The 18,914-nt window shown below is 37.3% G+C and overlaps 1 protein-coding gene and 1 long non-coding RNA gene across 2 annotated transcripts in view; one reads left to right on the plus strand and one right to left on the minus strand.

Annotated features, from left to right (window-relative positions):
• Adcy1 (adenylate cyclase 1) overlaps positions 1-18,914 on the minus strand; it is a 153,124-nt gene that overhangs the window by 25,566 nt on the left and 108,644 nt on the right. The window lies entirely within an intron of this gene.
• Positions 12,072-18,306, plus strand: LOC124088292 (uncharacterized). Its single transcript, XR_006850328.2, has 2 exons — positions 12,072-12,519; positions 15,233-18,306. It is a non-coding gene; the product is annotated as an uncharacterized LOC124088292 (long non-coding RNA).

The raw sequence follows: 18,914 nt of genomic DNA on the forward strand, positions 1-18,914 counted from the left end.
TGTTACTGTGTTACCCTCTAATACACAAAGAAGAAAGGTTCTTAAAGGGTGAGATGAAGAGGAAGCGGTTTTGTGTAATCCCAGCGGCTTGGGAGGCTGGGGCAGGAGGATCCCAAGTTCAAAGCCAGCCTCAGCAACTTAGCAATGCCCTAAGCAACTTAGAGACCACCAACTCAAAATAAAAATAAAAAATTTAAAAATGGTCTAGGGATAAGACCCAGTGGGTAAGCTCCTCAGAGTTCAATCCCTGGTACGAAAACAAATAAAAATCAAACAAATAAATACTGGTTTTGTTGTATTTATTAATGGAACAAAAAAAATTATCCTCTTTCCAATGTGAATGTTAATATTTTGGTGATAACAATGCAATTGAATGTTTTGATTAAGAACAAAACCTTGGCTTATTACATTGTGATTAAAAAAAGTCTGCCTCTGAGTTCTGTTATGTCAACATCTGAATTATGAGCTGTCCAAGTACCTGTCCTTCCTAACTCATTATATAGTTTTTAGTCCACATAGAGATGCAAAGATTTTTTTGTTGAAACTTGACTGAAAAATGTAGTTCTTCCCCATGCCAGTTGATTTTATGAACTAAACAGAAGTTATACTGTTATGTTTCAATGAGATGAAATTCAACTGGAATTCTCTAGAATTTCAACCTGCCAGGAAACTAGTATTTTAAAGACTTGTGGGTGACACACAACAGAGTCACATGACAGATGTACAGTCACAACTTTCCAAAATGTTCTCTTGACAGTAGTTCCTTTCAAAAGGCATTTCCCTTCTCACTTGTGCTTATATTTTAGAATTTCTCCACCAAGGCACATCTATTGACCAGAATGTAGCATTTCAGAGGAGGTCCCCACCTGAGGCACCTATCATTATGGAACAATAACCCAAGCCAAACAACAGACAGCCTGACTTGTCAACTTCCTGGGACATTGACAGGTACTGTAGCTGACTCTTGCCATCACCCTGACAAATAGTCCTCAGTCCGACAAATGAGATCAGCAACACCCAGCCCAGCACCTAGAATCGATACTGCCCTCCCTATGAGGGAAGAGCACTACATGGTGGCCCCGTTCTCCCTCTATGCCCTCTTGCAAGGGACACACGACATTTGCTGAGAGAGATTAGCACAGACAATTTGTTCTTCCATACTAGGGGCAGTACATTTCTTAATGTTCAGACACAATCACTATAAATGAACTTTCTGATGTCCTCTCCCACTGAACCATCTAGTGTCCTTCCAGCTCTGAGAACCACTTCTTTTGGGGAAGATATAGAGAGGGAAAAAAACTTTCCCTAGCACAGGGAACAGCTAAGATCAAGCATCTTCAGGCCCCAGGGTAGAGGACATAGTTCCTAATTTTGGAACAGAGTTGTTTCATGTTATTTTCCTTTGATAATTGATTTTCCACACACACACACACACAAAATCCACAACATGTGAATCAGTGATGGCATACATCTCTGCATCACGTCACTGCCCCTCAGATGGATCGAGTCCTAAGATCAGAGAGGCCCAGACAAGGCAGACTAGGAGGGATGAGTGCCCAGAGCAGCACCCACCCCTGAAGTTTTTCAGGAAGGCTGAAACTTGAGCAGTCCACCTTGAACAGATTCTAGTGGCTTCCTTCTTCCCTGATGGCTCTGGAGTAGACATTCCTAATGTCCCCCCAATGACTTCTAGGAATGACAAAGTCACACAAGCCACCCCTTGAAGATGAGTGAGGACCACACGCTGCTTCTGGCCTAGAATCCTCAGCGTGGCCCTGGACCCCTCCACCCACCTTTCCATGCTGAAAAGAGCTAAGGAATCTCTAATGTCCACCAGCATGGCTCCTGGAGGACTACAGTGCTGTGGTTCCCTTGATGACCTGTAAACCTTGCTGATTTATCCTACTGACTCCTGGAGATCTCTCACTGCAGCCCAGCCCAGTCTGACCCTCAGAATGCTGGGTTCCAAGAGAAGCTCTAAAGGGCCACACTTTGGGGAACTTCCACCTTTCCCCTTATCTCCCTCCATACAGTTAAGTCCCTAACAGGCTTCTATACCATTCCAGACCCCCACCCTCCCTTGTCCCCTGCAAGTGTGATCATGTATTCTCCACCTCTGTCCCTGACTCTTTCCAGGCTTGATAAGGAGGGGTTTTCCCTCAAATAACAGCATTTCAAGAAGTAGTATTATTTATTTTTATTATAATTATTTTAACCATATTATCTGTACAAATTAATGGGTTTCACTGTGACATTTCCACACATGCATTGGTCATATCAACCATCTCTATTGCCAACTCTTGCCCTCTCCCTTCTCCCCTCTTCACTGGCTCCCTTAACCCCTCCCTAGTCTTCTATGTTTAGGTCATCTTTTTATTTTTTTTACCTAACACATATGAGAGAATGCATGCAATACTTATCTCCAATTGCATCAATTTTCCTGCAATTGACACAATTTCATTTTTTTATATCTGAATAAAACTTCATTGTGTATAAACCACATTTTCTTTATCCATTCATCTGCTGACAGGCAACTAGACTGATCTTGGCTATTGTGAACTGTGCTTCTAGAAACACGAGTGTATAGGTGTCTCTGTGGTGTGCTGACTTCATTTCCTTGAGGAGTGGTATAGATGGAACATATGATAGTTCTACTTTTAGTTTTTTGAAGCACCTCCATACTGATTTCCATAGTGGCAGTACTAATTTACATTCCCATGAACAGTGTATAGAGTTCCTTTTTTCCCCACATACTTGCAGCATTTGGTTTATTGTTTTGTTGTTGTTGTTTTGCTTGGTAATAGCTATTCTGACTGGGGTGAGATGGAATCTCAACATAAGGTTTGATTTTCATTTCCCTGATGACTAAAGATGTACTTACTTTGAGAAGTATCTAGATTCATTTATCCATTTATTGATTAGATCACTTTTTTCATTTGTTAACTTTTTTGAGTTCTTTGTATATTCTGAATATTAATTCTCTGTCAGATAAATAGCTGGCAAAAATTTCTCCCATTCTTTGGACAGTCTTTCCACTGTTAACTATTTTTCTGATGTGCAGCTTTTGAATTTGATGTATTCCCATTTGTTAGTTCTTAATATTATTTCCTGAGCTACTGGAGGACTATTTAGGGTGTTGTGGTTTGTGCCAATATCCTAAAGTGTTTCCTCTATGTTTTCCTCTAGTAGTTTCAAAGTTTCAGATCTTAAAGTCTTATTTCATTTTGAGTTGGTTTTTATTCACTCTGATAGATATTATTCTAGGCTCAATCATGTGATTACTCAGTGTTCCCAGCACAATTTATAGAGGCTCTCTTGTCTTCAAAGTATAGTTTGGCACCTTTGGTGAAAATCAGATAGTTCCAGGTGTATGGGTTTAATTCTGGGTCCTCTATTTTGTTTCATTCTGTTCCATATCTATTTTGTGGCAACAGCATGCTGATTTTATAACTACGGCTCTGAATATATTGTGAAATTAGGTATTGTGATGCTCCAAGCATTGCTCTTTGCTCAGGATTGCTTAGTTTTTTTGTCTTTTGTGCTTCTATACAAAATTTAGGGTTCTTTTATTCTAGTTCTATGAAAAAAAGTCTTTGGTACTCTAATAAGCTTTGCATTGAACCCTTTTATTGTTTTTGATTATAGGGCCATTTTAACAATATTAATTCTCCCAGTCCATGAACATGGAAAGTCTTTCCATCTCCTAGTATCTTCTTCAATTTCTTTCTTCAGTGTTTTATAATTTTCATCATAGAGGTCTTTCACCTCCTTGGTTAGATTCATCTCTATATTTTTGAGGCAACTTTTAATTTATTTATCAGTTTGAAGAATCTTTTGGTAGAGTCTTTAAGGTCTTCTAAATTTAGAATTATATCATCTGCAAACAGGAATAATTTAACTCCCTCCTTTACTACTTGTATCACTTACGATTGTTTCTCTTGCCTATATGTTTTGTTTAAAATTTCAACTATAACATTGAATAAAAGGGTGAGAGTAGACAACCTAGTCTCATTCTTGATTTTAAAGAAAATGATTCCAGTTTTTCCACATTCAGGATGATTCTGGCAATGGGTTTGTTATACATAGCTTTTATTATGCTAAGATATGATCTTTGCTCCTAGTTTTTTCAGTGATTTTTGTTTTGTTTTTAATTAATAAGTGTTACTGAATTTTATCACAGGCATTTTATGCATCCATTGAGATTATCATGTGATTTTTGTCCTTGATTCTATTTTATGTTTTATTACATTAATGTATTTGAATATGTTGAACCATTCTTGCACCCCTGGAATGAAAGCAACTTGTTAATCATGGTGCATGACTGATTTTTAATGTGCTTTTAAATTCAATTTACAAGTATAATATATAAATTTTTACATGTGTATTCATCAAGGATATTGGTCTACAGGTTTTTGTTTTCCTTTTATTTCTTTTTTTCTACTAGGAATTGAACTCAAGAGTGCTTTACCACTGAGCTATATCCTTAGCCATTTTTCTTTCTTTATTTATTTTTTAATTTTGATACAGAATCCCAAAAAGTTGCTCATGGCCTCACTAAATTTCTGAGGCTGGCCTTGAACTTGTAATCCTCCTGCTTCATCCTCCTAACTCACTGGAATTAGAGGTGTGTGCTATCATGCCAGACTTAACAGTACTTTTTTTTTCTTCATTTTGTTCTTATTTGGTTTTAGCAGCAGGGTACCACTGGCTTGTAGAATAAGTTTGGAAGGATTTCTTCCCTTTCCATTTTATGGAGCAATTTAAGGAGCACCAGTATTAGTTGTTTAAAAGTCTAGCAAAATTCAGCAGTGGGCCACCTGGGCTCTTGTTTGTTGGAAGACTTTTCATTATTGCTTCAATTTCACTGCATGTTTTTTCTCTGTTTACATTTTCTATATCCTCTAGGTTCAATGTTGGAAGATCAGACACGTTCAGGAATTTGTCCATTTCTTCCAGATTTTCCATTTTATTGAAATATAGTTTTTACTGATCATCTGTATTTCAGTGCTATCTGGCTTAATGTCTCCATTTTCATAGCTAATTATGTTAATGTAGGTCTTCTTTCTTTTTGTTTGTTTAGATAAGAGTTTGTCAATCTGTTAACTAACTCTTTGTTTCATTGATTTTTTTATTGATTCTTAGACCTGATACGCAGGTCTAAGATCACCTGGTCAAGAAGCAGTTTAAGAGGTCATCTCACCTCTATGGGATCAGTGAACCAGTCTCCACCATCTTGAGCCATAATCCACTTTTCCTTGAGTAGCTTGAAGAGATCCAAAATTCACTACTATACAAGTCTGCCTCATCCAATCTCAAACACTCAGGCTGTTGAAGAACTCCCCTGTTGTTAAATAAAATTCTGGACCTTTTGTCCAAAGGTCCTTTTAGTCTGATTTCATTTAATTCAGCTCTGGTCTTTATTATTTCTTTCCTTCTACTGATTTTGGATCTCCTTTGTTTTTGTTTTTCTAAAGCCTTGAAATACATGATTAGGTTATTTACTTGAGTTCTGTAAGTTTTTTTTAAAGTTGTCACTCATAGCTATACACTTCCCTCTTAGTACTGCTTTCTCTGTATTTCACACCTCTGGTATGTTGTGTTTTCATTTTAATTTGATTCTAGGAATTTTTAAATCCTCTCCCCTGATTTCTTCAATGACTCAGCCTTTGGTCAAAATGTATTGTTCAAGCCATGTGCAGTGGCACACACCTGTAATCTCAGCAGCTCTGGAAGCTGAGACAGGAGGATCACAAGTTCAAAGCTAGCCTCAGCAACAGGAAGGCACTAAGAAATCCAGTGAGACCCTGTCTCTAAAATATTAAAAAGGACTCAGGATGTGGCTCAGTGGTTAAGCATTCCTGGGCTCAATCCTCATAAAAAAATAAGATAGAAATGAAATTAATAAAGAGGGGAAAAAGGGAAAACAAAATAACAGAAAATTCAAAAACAGAAAGCAGGATAAAGCAAGAAAGAAAAAGTTAAAGTTAAAGAAAATGTGAATCTTAAAAGGAAAAAAAAAGAATAAGTAAAAAGAAAAAAAGGACCACACACACACACACACACACACACACACACACACACACGGATCAAACAGCCAAAACATTAAAAAAGTTGAAAGAAAATGAAAATATTGTGTGCATTGATGTGGTTGATTGTGTGGACAAGAATTGATGTTTCCTATGTGTGCTGATCATACTTCTTTCCTTGTCCTCTTATGCTATGCACCACTTGGAGAAAGCAAAGACTGGGGATTATTCGACCCTTCTTTCTTTTGTGTTGCTTGACAGATGAACAGTAAGAGTGGACTGGGATTGGAGCCAGCTGGAATAGTTCTCAGCTGCCATGCATTTCAGTACAAGGTACTATGGAATGCAATGTTCCCTTGGCAGAAACTTACTGAAGAAAGATTAACTCAGCACACTCCATCAGTGCTCTGATGCTGAGCACTGCATCACATCTACATCTCTGGTGCCTCTTGAGAAGGCCACACAGGGGGCAAAGCAACTCTGCACTGAGTCAGGGGACATAGGAGGCCATATAAAATCCAATGCCCACAACTGCAGCTTATGAGACCCAGCTCCCAGGCGTGATAACACATGCCTGCTCAGTCCCTCCAGAATATCTTCAGATGGCTACCAAAGCCACTGGCCTTTAAGGGGAAAGCAAGGTCCACTCCCTTTTATGACACAACTGGTATTCCACTTCATAGAGTTTCCCACAGGTTTGTCTCAGTGGCACTTCTAGGGGCTAAACTAAATCTCAATGGAAACACCCACTGAGACAGTGTACTAGTATTTGTTGCAGGTTCCTGGGGACAGAAAGATGCAGGGAATTGTCCAAAGCAGCAAGCTCACATGTGACCTTCTCAAGATGGTTCTTCATTATAGCATCATGAGTACATATTGGAAAGTGCTGACTTCTCCAGGGCAAGCCTGATATGCAGGTCTAAGATCACCTGTGACAAGAAGCAGTTTAAGAGGTCATCTCACCTCTATGGGATTAGTGAACCAATCTCCACCATCTGGAGCCATAATCCACTTTTCCTCGAGTAGCTTGAAGAGATCCAAAGTTCACTCCTATGTAAGTCTGCCTCATCCAATCTCAAACACTCAGGCTGCTGAAGAACTCCCCTGTTGTTGAATAAAATTCTGGACCTTTTGTCCAAAGGTCCTTGTTCTGATCTCAGTCTGCTAGAGACCAACCATGTCAAGATTGGAGGGCTGGAATCCCCTCACTCACAGTACCGCCTAGGTTCCTTCAGCTACCCCTCTTAACTGTGGCTGCTCTGAAGGGCCCTCACTGGCTGGGTATCCAAGCTGAGGCTAGCAGGTTAGGTTACAGCTAAGTTCTCTCACAGGCAGGGCACTGGCCTGAATCAAATCTTTAGCCAAATGCCCAGCTCCCAGCTAACCTAGCCCCCTACCCCCAGTCTCTCTCTGGGAGCTGCTGCTAAACTGTTTGTCCTACCCTATGCTTGCAAAGGACTGTGTTTCAAACACAAAATTCCCTTTCAGTTTTATCCTGTCCAATTGTTCCAGCAATCCAGCTGTCATGGTGAGCTTGAATTCTGAGCCCTGAAAGGGTCATTTTGATGGCAGCTCCAAGCCCCATATCTTTCTCCAACTCCAAGACCGGGGACATAAATGACCAATTAAAGGCAAAGGAGAAAGCATCATTGAGAGACAGAGAGAGTTCTAGTTCCCTGCCAGAAATGCTGACTTTGTCTGGTTACACCGGGGACTACAAAAATCATGAAAACATGTATGCATCTCACTAACAATTTCTTCAGATCATGCATAAGTCTTTACACATACTATTAATCCTATGGGGCAGGCTGACTATTATGCAGATGTTTCTAATCTGTGTACCTAGCCTCCCCTCCCCTGTCCTAATTGCTCAGTGTCCTTGCTTGCCCCTTGCCCATCTCAATACTTCCTATCCATCAAGTTCTGCCAATATACAGGCTATTCTCTCTATATATTTCTCTTTCATCTGCTGCCTGCTGTTCAGATCAGCTCCACTTCTCTCTTGGCCCAGTGGGTCCGGAAAGTATAGTTTCCAGGTTGCTTACGGAATAAAATCATATGCAGCCTGTGGGTTCTCACAATGTTGACTAATCTGGAAGACTAGGGAGATCAAGGCCACATGAGTTCACAGGGAGGATATCAAAGAGGAGAGGGAAGTCTGAAGACTTGTAGAGAATTCCCTTCAAGTCTTCAGTTAAGTACTAATTAGGACAGATTAGAAAACAAATCACCCAACAAATCAGAGGAACAATCCTCCAAAGCTCATACAATGCTGAATACAGTTCCTACCCCCACTGACAAAATGGGAAACCTCATAATTCACTATCCATCAGGTAGAATACTGAAAATAGTTTTGCCTCCATCGTGGGAAAAATTTGTCCTAGAATAAGTGTTGTTCAATTTCTTCCTAATGAATGTTAAAAGCAAGACCCAAAAGGATCAAAATATTGCCAAGTAACTTATCAGGGTCCCAGAGAAAGGATCAAGAATAATTTTAGGAGCACAAGACTATCCAGCACTCAAAAAAAAATAAGATAACCCATTAAAAATTAACATATGCAAAGAAGCAAAAAAGTACAACTCATAATAAGGAAATAAACCAATATTAACTTGTTTACAGTTAATAGGATTAGTTAGACAAAGATACTATAACAGTTATTATGCATGTATTCCATATAAGGCAGAGGAACCACTGTAAGTATAAACATTGAAGATATTAAAAAGACCTAACTATAACTTCAAGAAACCTGTAATATCTGAGGTGAAAAAATGCACTGGGTAGAACTAACATTAGGTTAGACATTTCAGTAGAAAAGATTAGTGAACTAGAAGACATAGTTGTAAAAACTACCAAAAATAAACACAGAAAAAGGAAAAAACAACAACAAAAAAATGAACAGAGTATTAGTGAAGTGTGGTACATGTGTAACGGGTGTTCCTGAAGAAGGAGAGAGACAGAAAGTGGGGAGAGATAGAAATAAAAATACTGGAAGAAAAAATGGCTAAGATTTTCCCAAATTTTATGGAACTGTAAAGCCAGAGATCCAAGAAAATCAACAAACCCTAAATACAAGAAGTATGAAAAAACTACACCAAGAACATCACAACCACTTAAAACCAGCGATAAATTCTTTAAAAAAACAGGTTTTTAAAAAGACACATTACATCTAGAGAAACCAGTGCAGATGGCAGCAGACTTCTTTATTGGAAACAACGCCAGACAGAAGATGGTGGGAACGTCTTTAAAGCACTGAAATGAAAGATCATCTACCTAGAATTCTATTCCCCCCCCCCAAAAAAAAAAAACCCTTTCAACTATGATGATAAGATAAAGATTTTTTTAGACATCTAAAAGCTGAAAAAATAATAATTACCAACAGACCTGAAAGATATGTTAAAGCAAGTTCTTTAGATAGGTAGAAATATAGATGCACACAGAAAAGGGAAAAGTATCAGAAATCGTAACCATGTGGGTAAGTTAAAAACTTACTAAATATCTCTAAAAATATAATTGTTCATCAGAAAGGGTCCCATATACTTCTTCTCCGGTTGCTGCTTTTAATATTAGTTTTATTTTTATTTATTTTTGAACTGGGGATTGAACTCAGGGATGTTATACCACTAAGCTATATCCCTAACCCTTTTTATTTTTTTTAATTTTAAGACTGGGTCTTGCTAAATTGCGGAGACTGGCCTTGATCTTGCAATCTTGCCTCACCCTCCTAAGTAGCTGGGATCATAGATGTGTGGCTTTAATATTAACAGCGTCTGTTAGTATGGTACATTTGTTACAACTGATGAATCAATATTGGTATATTATTAACTAAGTCGTTTTTTTTTTTTTTCTTTCAGTGCTGGAGATTGGGCACAAGGGTGCTCTACCATTGAACTACATCCACAGCCCTTTTTATTTTTTTTTTTTAATTTTAAGATAAGGTCTTGCTAAATTGCTGAGGCTGGCCAGGTAAAGTGGTGCACACCTCCAATCCCAGCGACTAGGGGAGGCTGAGGCAAGAGGATTGCAAGTTTGAGGTCAGTCTCAGCAACTGAGTGAGATGCTATCTAAAAATACAAAAGACTGGGGATATAGCTCAGTGGTAGAGCACCTCTGGGTTCAATCCTCAGTGCCAAAAAAACAAAACAAAACAAGTTGTTGAGGCCAGTCTTGAATTTGCAATCCTTCTGCCTCAGCCTTCCAAGTAGCTGGGATTATGGCTGTATGCCACCATGCCTGTCACTGACCAATGTTTGAGTAGATGCATCCAACATTCTGCATGAAACTTCACACAGAATAGTTTCAATGCCCTAAAATGCCCTCGGGCTACACGTGTTTTACCCTCTCCCTATTCTATGTAAGTCAGATATTTTTACTGTCCTCATAAGCTTTGCCTTTACTAGAATGTCAAATATTTGGAATCATATCACACGTAGCCTTTCAGATTGTCTGAAATATGTATTTAAGGTCTTTCCATGTGTTCATTGATTGATTTCTTTTTAGTTCTGGACTATTTAGTAATATTCCATTCTCAAGATGTACCATTCATTCACCTACTAAAGGACAACTTGCTCATTTCCAAGTTTTGGAAATTATAAATAAAGCTGCTACAAAAAAATTAAAAATAATAAAATATAATTGCTCATGATTTTCTATCAATAACAATGTATTTTGGGGTTTAAAATATATGTACAAATAAAATAAATCTATAATGACAATTGCAAAAACTTAAGATGGAAGAAATGGTCTCAATCAGTTAAGAATACTATCAATATAAATTATCACAGACAGGATGACTTAAAGAATAAGCATTTCTCCCAATTCGGAAGGCTACAAAGGCTCAGGGCACCAGCATGGCTGGGTTTTGACAAGAACCTGCTTCCTGGTTGCAGATAGCCAGCTTCTCATTGTTCTCTTCATATGGCAGAAAGAGGATAAGAGAGATCTTTGGGCCCTCTTTTGCAAGGGCACTTATCACATTCATGAGGGCTCCACCCTCGTGTGCTAACACCCTACCTTCTAATACCATCAAATTAGGGGTTAGAACTTCAACATATGGACTTTGGGGGCAACACAAACAATCTACTGTAGACATATTCTGTTATAAGATTCTTACATGATGTGTGAGATAGTATATCACTTGAAGGTAGACTATGGTAAGTACCTATTATGACAATGCAAAAAAAAAAAAATTATAGCTAAGGGAGAAAAAGATTAAATTGAATAACAAAAATAATTAACCCAAAACAGGCAGAAAACAAAGAAATAAAGAAAATAAGAGACAGCAAGATGGTAAAAATCCAACGATGTCAAAAATTACACTATAATTGGCCTTAACGGTTAAAAGTTAGAGATTTATAAATTGGAAAAAAGAGCAAGACTCTATCATATATTGCTTAAAATGAATACACTTTAAATTAAAAGACAAATAGCTTAAAAATAAAATGTTGGAAAAAGAATATGAAAATGGGATTACTTACATTAATTACAGACAAAGTAGCCTGTAGAGCCAAAAAAATCACCTAGGGGAAAAAAGTTGTTTTTGTTTTTTTCCTATAATGCTTAAGAGTGACAAAGGGGCAAATATTTAAGTAGCTAATAACAGATCATCAAAATCCATAAAGCAAAAACTGAGAACTGTAAGAAGTTCTACCCAGAAGTGTAGCTGGAGATTCCAAGAACCTTCTAAAATAAACTGATAGATTACAGAAAGAAAATCAGTAAGGACATTATCAACCAGGTCAACTTAATTGAAATTTATAAAATGCAGCATCCAATGGCAACCAAATACACATTCTCTTCAAGAGCACATGGAATATGGACTATACAGCAAGTCTCAAGAAATTTAAAATAATTCAAATCATACCAAGTGTATTCTTTGACCACAGTGTAATAAAATTTGAAGTCAACAACTGCAAGGTCTCTAGGAAATCCTCAACTAAAGAAAACACTTCTTAATTTTTGGTTTAAAGAAGTAATCAGAAGACAGGCCTAAGGACATGGATCCTCTTATCTTCCTGGTGTAGCCAGCTACACTGATTAAAGTTCCTTTCATGATTTTCACCATTACCGTTTCTGTTTGGTTTGGGGGACGAGTATCGGATTTGATTTATTGGATGCCCAGAGTCAGTCCCTGGCTTAGGACTTTGGTAATCACTTTGACGAGCCTTGCCAGGAGAAAGCATGCATTAGCCACTTGCAGTTTGCTTCTCCAGAACGAAGAGGGCAGACAAAGAGGGACCTGTGTAACTGCCAAAATTACATTCATTTGGGGAGTCTCTCCCTTTCTTTCCGCTTCAGGATGGCATCAGTTCCTTTATACCATCATTTGTTGAAACAGAAATTGAACTTTTTGGACTCTAGAGGCCCCAAAGTCTGAACCCTGGTAGGTTCTACCCCGCAGTGCAAGTTGGGCCTTGCCCTTCTTCCTTTTCGTTCTTGTTTGGGGGCTATTTTGAGCAATTTGAATTCTTTTGAATGGAGCTATTTGTCTGAAAGGTAAGTCTGGATTCTGTAACTTTGTGGTGCCAATTAATAGAAAAGGGGTACACAAAGAAGCCAGGCTGGTTTGGGGAGATCTCTGTTGTAATTTGCATAAGAATGGACAGCTCTGATTCTGTGCAGGTGGCCTCCTAGGGAGAACCTGAAAGTGTACTTTTAATTATAAAATGTAATTATTTCATGTGTTCTTCTGTCTGTTCACAATGCCTGACTTGGTAAAGGAAAAAAAAAATGTGATGGCTGGCAGTCACCGCCTCTACTGAAAATTTACTGTTTGGTTGGCAGTTGTTGATTCCGAGTTGGTTAATTTGGATAGCCTTTGTTTCAGAATAATTGTCTGCTAGCATCCAGTCTTTTTCTTCTTTCTCTACATTGTGCAGATTTGCCTTTTTTGCTTTTTTGTCTCTTTCTCCTGATCTTTGCAGCCTTGCACCTTTTAGTCCAAAACACAAGTCCATCAGTTAGCTCAGAAGGTTAACAATTTTGAAAGAAGGGACATCTTTGCTAAATCAGAAAAGAAATTCAAGAAAACAGATAGTGTTTGGAGAAAAACCCCATTTGGTACTCCAACTGGTTTTATGTTTGATGATTATAGTGCCGCAACTTGCATGTACTTAAGAAATTTAAAATTTAATATTTAATATTTAATATTCCTGATTTTTTTTAGCGGTTTTGGGCAGGGGGGTGCAGCGTGCTGGGGATTGAACACAGGGACTCAAGCATGTCAGGCAAGCATGTTAATATATGAGTAAAATATATGCAAATTTAACTCATGTTAATATATGAGTAAAATATATGCAAATTTCTGACCAGCCATTCTAAATTCTGATACAATGGGAAATGTTTTAAAATTTAACACAAGCTCTTTCTAAACTGACTGAAATCTGTGATAAAACAGGAAGAAAGAACTTCAGGAAGCTCAAAGGAGGTTTTCCCAAGTTGGGTGAACATATAAAGTGCCCTTTACCCTACAACTGACTAGAAAACAAGTTGGGTCAGGATGACTTATCAACTAGATAGTTCTCCAAAATGTGATTTTTCTAATCCGTTATGAAAGAAATGTCCACATGTAAGGGTTCCTCCCTCTATTAATTAGCTCTTAAATTAGGGAAAGATTAGCCTAAGACTGCATGACTGCCTCACTCTTAAAACACTTGCTTTCACTAGGCCTTTGTTTTTGCCTTCTCAAAAATGTTTGGTCTAACATTTGTGTATTTGAGATGTAAATTTTCTGCTTTGTTTCAATTAAGTTATATTTTTGGAAGTTCAGATTTAAGATTAAGGATGTTTTAGGACTATATCAACAGATCAGTTTAAAAAAAGAACAGCAAATGGTGACTTTAAATGAAAGCTATGAAATCTTTGTTTTCTGTAATTTTTATGAATGTATATGTGTTATGTCTGCATAGTATCATATTGGCTAATAAACAAATGAACTCTCAGACATTTTTAAAGGCTATGAGTCTAAATACTTTAGTTCACATGTCTTAAATAAATCTTTGATAAATTAATTCTGTTGGTTAGACAAAAGTAAAGATATCTTTAAGATGATAAATACCACTTTTTTCCCCCTAGGTTACTAGACATTTGAAATTGTATTTTTCTCTGTTGTTTAAAGTACAATGTCAATTGCTTTTATTTTGGGGGGGAGGCAGGAAAAATGCCTTAAATGTTAACTATGCTCATCTGATATTTTGGTTTTCATGGGTAAATGAAAAATAAGCCGTTTTAAAAAATGGATAAATTTCCTGGGTGTGGTGGTTCCTACCTATAATCCCAGTGAGACAGGAACAAAGGACTGGTAGTTAGAGGAGACAGTAAATGATGGGGTCAGAAAGATGAGAACTGATTATCAAAGTAAAGGAAATGGGTTGCTAACACCTCCAGAGCACTTCCTCCACTCAACTGGTTGCTAACACCTCCAGGGAAATCTTCCCAGCACAAGGAATTGCTAATGATCACCCCCTGGGCTGCTCCCTCTTACCCTTAGGCAAATAGACAAGGAAGTGGGGGGGTGGAGAAGAAATCTGGGATCTATAAAAAGGCACATGCACCCCTTCCCTGGGGCACCCAGCTCTGGGCCCCAACTTCTCTCTGGAGAAGTCTGCTATCTCTGTTCTGCCTCTTTCTTAAATAAATTTGCTTTCTATGCTTGCCATCAGGGTTTCTCCGTTTTTCAGTCTTTAATACAGAGGGAACAAGGACCTCATCCTGATTTCTAAGACCAGTATCACCACATCTTGGAAGCCTGAGGCAGGAGATTTGCAAATTCAAGGCTAGCTTCAGCAATTTAGCATGGTCCCTGCAACTTAGTGAGTTACAGTCTTAAAATATAAAGGACTGGGGATGTAGTTCAGTGATAAAGTTCCCCTGGGTTCACTACCTAGTCCAAAAGGTGTGTGGGGGGGTACTCTTGTCCTCTTAAATTCTTTAAGAAAAAAATATATATTTGAGTCTACATAAAGTGTTTTATAAATTATTGGTATATGGAAACAACAGTTCAAGATTGCTTTGTTTCTGGGTCTTCAATAAAAAGTAAGCTTACAAAGAGTGAAAATTCTAATTAACACACATGTAATTCTATATGCAAAAATATGAAGAATTTCAGTTGTGTTTTAATTAAAATACTATAGAAAGCATAAAGTAGTTTATCACACTGAGGAAAAAAAGGAGAAATCTAATTTTAAAAATTTTATATGGATTGTTTTAGAATATAAACTGAAGACAAGAAAAGAGTAAGCTAGAAAAAGAAAGAAATACAAGAAGTTATAGGTATGGGGATTTATTTTGGTAAGAAAAATTAAAAGGAAATGTTTCTGCATGACAAAGTATCTTGTATAGGTAAGTAATATTTTTGCCCTAAATTTCAAGATGGGAAAAAGTGAGACGGGACAAAATTAAGGATATAAACAAGTTGTGGAGAGTCTAAGTAAGTTGCATAAGGTTTGCAGAAGATAAATCTTAGGAAAATTTTATGTTTAATTTAGTTGTCTATAATTAAACCAGTTAAAATCATATATGGGTTTTTCTAAAGTCAAAATTTAATGTACTGATATAAAATCAGAATCTAATTCTTTTATGTTTAAAACAATAAGAGTTTATTAAAACATTGATTTGATCTTATTTGTCAAGGTGATTTCTTGTGTCTGTTAGGTTTTTATCACTTAGGGAAACTAAGTCTTACAAGAATTAGGGTTCACTTAAGTACCTATTTTAAAGTCTTTTAAATGATTGCTTTATAACTCTGATTAAATATACAACTGCTATGTTAGGTTATTATAGTACATTTGACACCCTAAATATATGCAACTGGAAATACATATATATCTGAGGGCTAAATACATTTGTCAAAGCTTTGCCTAAACATTATGTAAAAGTTTGTGGAATTAGAGCTATACAGATTTAATATAGGCAAGTTAACCAATAAGTGCTCTATTCAATACAATATACATTGTATTTGTACATTAAACATATAAAATGAACGATTAAACTTTTGGCATTTTCACCATTTGTGTATATTAGTGAGTCACTGTCTTAAAATAAAAAGGACTGGGGTTTAGTTCAGTGATAAAGTTCCCCTGGGTTCAATACTCAGTTGAATACACATATTTTATACACACACACACACACACACACACAATATATATATATATACACACACACATACATACATACACATATGGTACACTTGTACATCAGGTAATAATCTATTTGTGGTCATTAGCATGGTATTCTAAACCTATAAGAGGCCTAAAATTATCCTTTGATTTTGTTTGTCGTTAATCTAGATATACCTGTAACTATAGTTATCCTATGGAACCAGGGATTCCAAATTTTGCTTCAAAAGTTAAAATTAATATGAAGTTAATATGAAGACATCTATGTAACTGGGATGGTAATCATTATTGACTTCTTTGTATGTGAAATTTATTTATGTTCCCCAATAGTACAAGCCTTCTAAAATGTAAAGCTTAGGAGAGCCCTTTACTATCCATGGTCTCCAAACTAAAATCTGTTAGTAGGACAGCCTTTTTTTTTTGCTTATATAAAAATAGAAAGCTTAGACTTATTTATGTCATTTAATGTTCTTTAACTGGGTAAAAATGTAATCAGTAATTGATATATGGAGAAATACCTGGGGTAGGAATTTAAATGTATTTTTTAATGATAATAAGGAGGGCCTGATTTTTTTAAAGACTAGCAATGTGGAATATGGAAATGTTTTGCTGCTTTTTCTACAAAGGAAGGAAATTAAAGAGGACTGACTCTTAGCCTTTCTGTTTGATTCATGTTTCAGATGTAATACTATTATGTTAACTTATATTCAGATAGAAAAATATAGGAGAATTTGTTTTCTTTTATTCCTAAAAACAATGATATTTAGAAAGGGGCAAAGATTAGCTTCAAATGTAAAACACTTTAAGATTCCAAAAGGCCACCCTCACCTGAGGTAAGGCTTTGCCTCTTGCCCTATTCAATGTTAGGATGGCCCCAAAGTAGGCTAAAATTAAACTCATTTAAAGTTCTGTTAAAAGGATAAATTTGTGTTGTAAAGATTACTATCATCCCAAAATAGAAAGAAATATATTGCAAAACTACATAAGGGTTTGGGTAAATTATAAAAGGTATTTAAACATTGTAACAGGTTTCAAAACAGAAACAGAATTTGTAAAAGATTTGTATGTGATTGAGTTGACTATGGTTGTTTTTTTTTTTTGCAGAAGCTAAAAAGATATCAAAGATACACTAGTGTTATTAAAAATGTTTCTTGATTCAGAGCTCTTATACAAACTGAATGTTTTTCCTCTTGTATTTTCCTTGTAAAATTTTACAACTGTTGTCTGTTGATGTTTTACAGAAATACAATTCCTAACAGAATAAGCTGACTTTGTTTGAGATAAGAAGTCATCACCTTCAAGACAGACAAGATGTGATGCTGACTCCAGTACTAATACTGACCCCAATTAGATGGAAGGTATAACTGTAAAAATCAAAACTCATTACTCCCTCTTCAAGACTGGTGGAAATGGGCTTCTGGGATTTTCAAAACCAATATTTGGTGCCCAAAGACAAACAAATAAAAGAGCTATGGAACAAAACCAGCCAATATGTTGGCCCTTACCCTCCAAGGTCAGCCAGGACCTAGTTAATGATGGGATCCCTTTAAGGGCCCTGTATCTCAGATGAGTCACTCTGATAGGGGAAAGACTTAGGTGAGTGATGAGAACATGAGATTAAGGGAATAGTTCCAGAAACTGGGCCCACTGTGCAGACCCAGCATGCATTCTTTTCTAAGAAGCAATTTACCTGCAACCCTGCCTGGCTTACATGGACAGGATATTGTTACATTCCTCAGAAAACTACCTGTTATCTGCAGGAGAAAAGCAGATCTGAAATAATGTCCATAGAAATACAAGTTACCCTAAAATATGTATGTGGGACTTTTGTGACCCTTACACAGAGCAAATCCCAGGTAAAAATAATTCTCCATAACCATAACATCTGAGAGAACAGGTTTTAATTAGAACTGGTCAGCATGAGCCATAGTGACCTAGAGTGGTCATTCATGACAGCTGAGACTGAAAGTCTGATGTCATCCTGCTGTCAGTCAGAAGTTAGTATGTAGAACTGGACAGGACTCTCTGGAAACTCCACTGAACCCCCCCCCCCAAAAAAAAAAGTGCAGGAAAGGTACATGGTCCCACTCCTCTCTGAGAGAACACACTCTCTCCCTTGAGAGTGTCCCCCCTTTCCTTTTTAATAAACATATGCCTATTTCTCTGAGCGACATGTCTGAAATCTTTCTGACTTGATCACTAGGATCAGGGTTTAAAGCAGGGTGGGGGGTGTCTTCTTGCTGCCTCAGTTTCATGGAAGGCCCCAGCTCTGTAACAACTTGACCTCTTGATCAGGGGAATTGCCAGGACCCTGGAGAACAGAAAGCCAGTCAGTACACATTTTGCAAACAAGAGGGTCATTGGAGAGGGGGATGTCCCTAAATGCTTCCAAGGGAAGTCACATGTAGTCAGCAACACTCTGACCCAATTTGGCAGATGGCACAACTGGTAGAGAAAAAGACAGAAAGAGTCAAGAGGCTCCTCAAAAGTGCCTAAAAAGTAACCCCTGAGGAGTCTCAGCTGGACTTAACAAAAGGAAGGAAAGAGGACAACACAGGGGGCCCACAATTAGGTAATCAGTCTTGAACACCCAATGGAAAGTATAACCGGAGACAAATGTACTAATATGGAGTGGAAGAAAAGTCAAAGAACAGTTATGCAAGAATAATTAAAAGGGAAAGACAGTGGCCCTTTTAAAGGTGACTTGAGACGTGCACTTGTGTCAGCCCTCCCAAAAGTTAGTAAGGCCAAGATATTTTGGAGATGACATTCTTA

The sequence above is a fragment of the Marmota monax genome, unplaced genomic scaffold (genome assembly GCF_021218885.2).
Source record: "Marmota monax isolate L192 unplaced genomic scaffold, Marmota_monax_Labrador192_F-V1.1 WCK01_AAM20220418_F8-fsc00109, whole genome shotgun sequence".
In the NCBI taxonomy this organism is placed as follows: Eukaryota; Metazoa; Chordata; class Mammalia; order Rodentia; family Sciuridae; genus Marmota; species Marmota monax.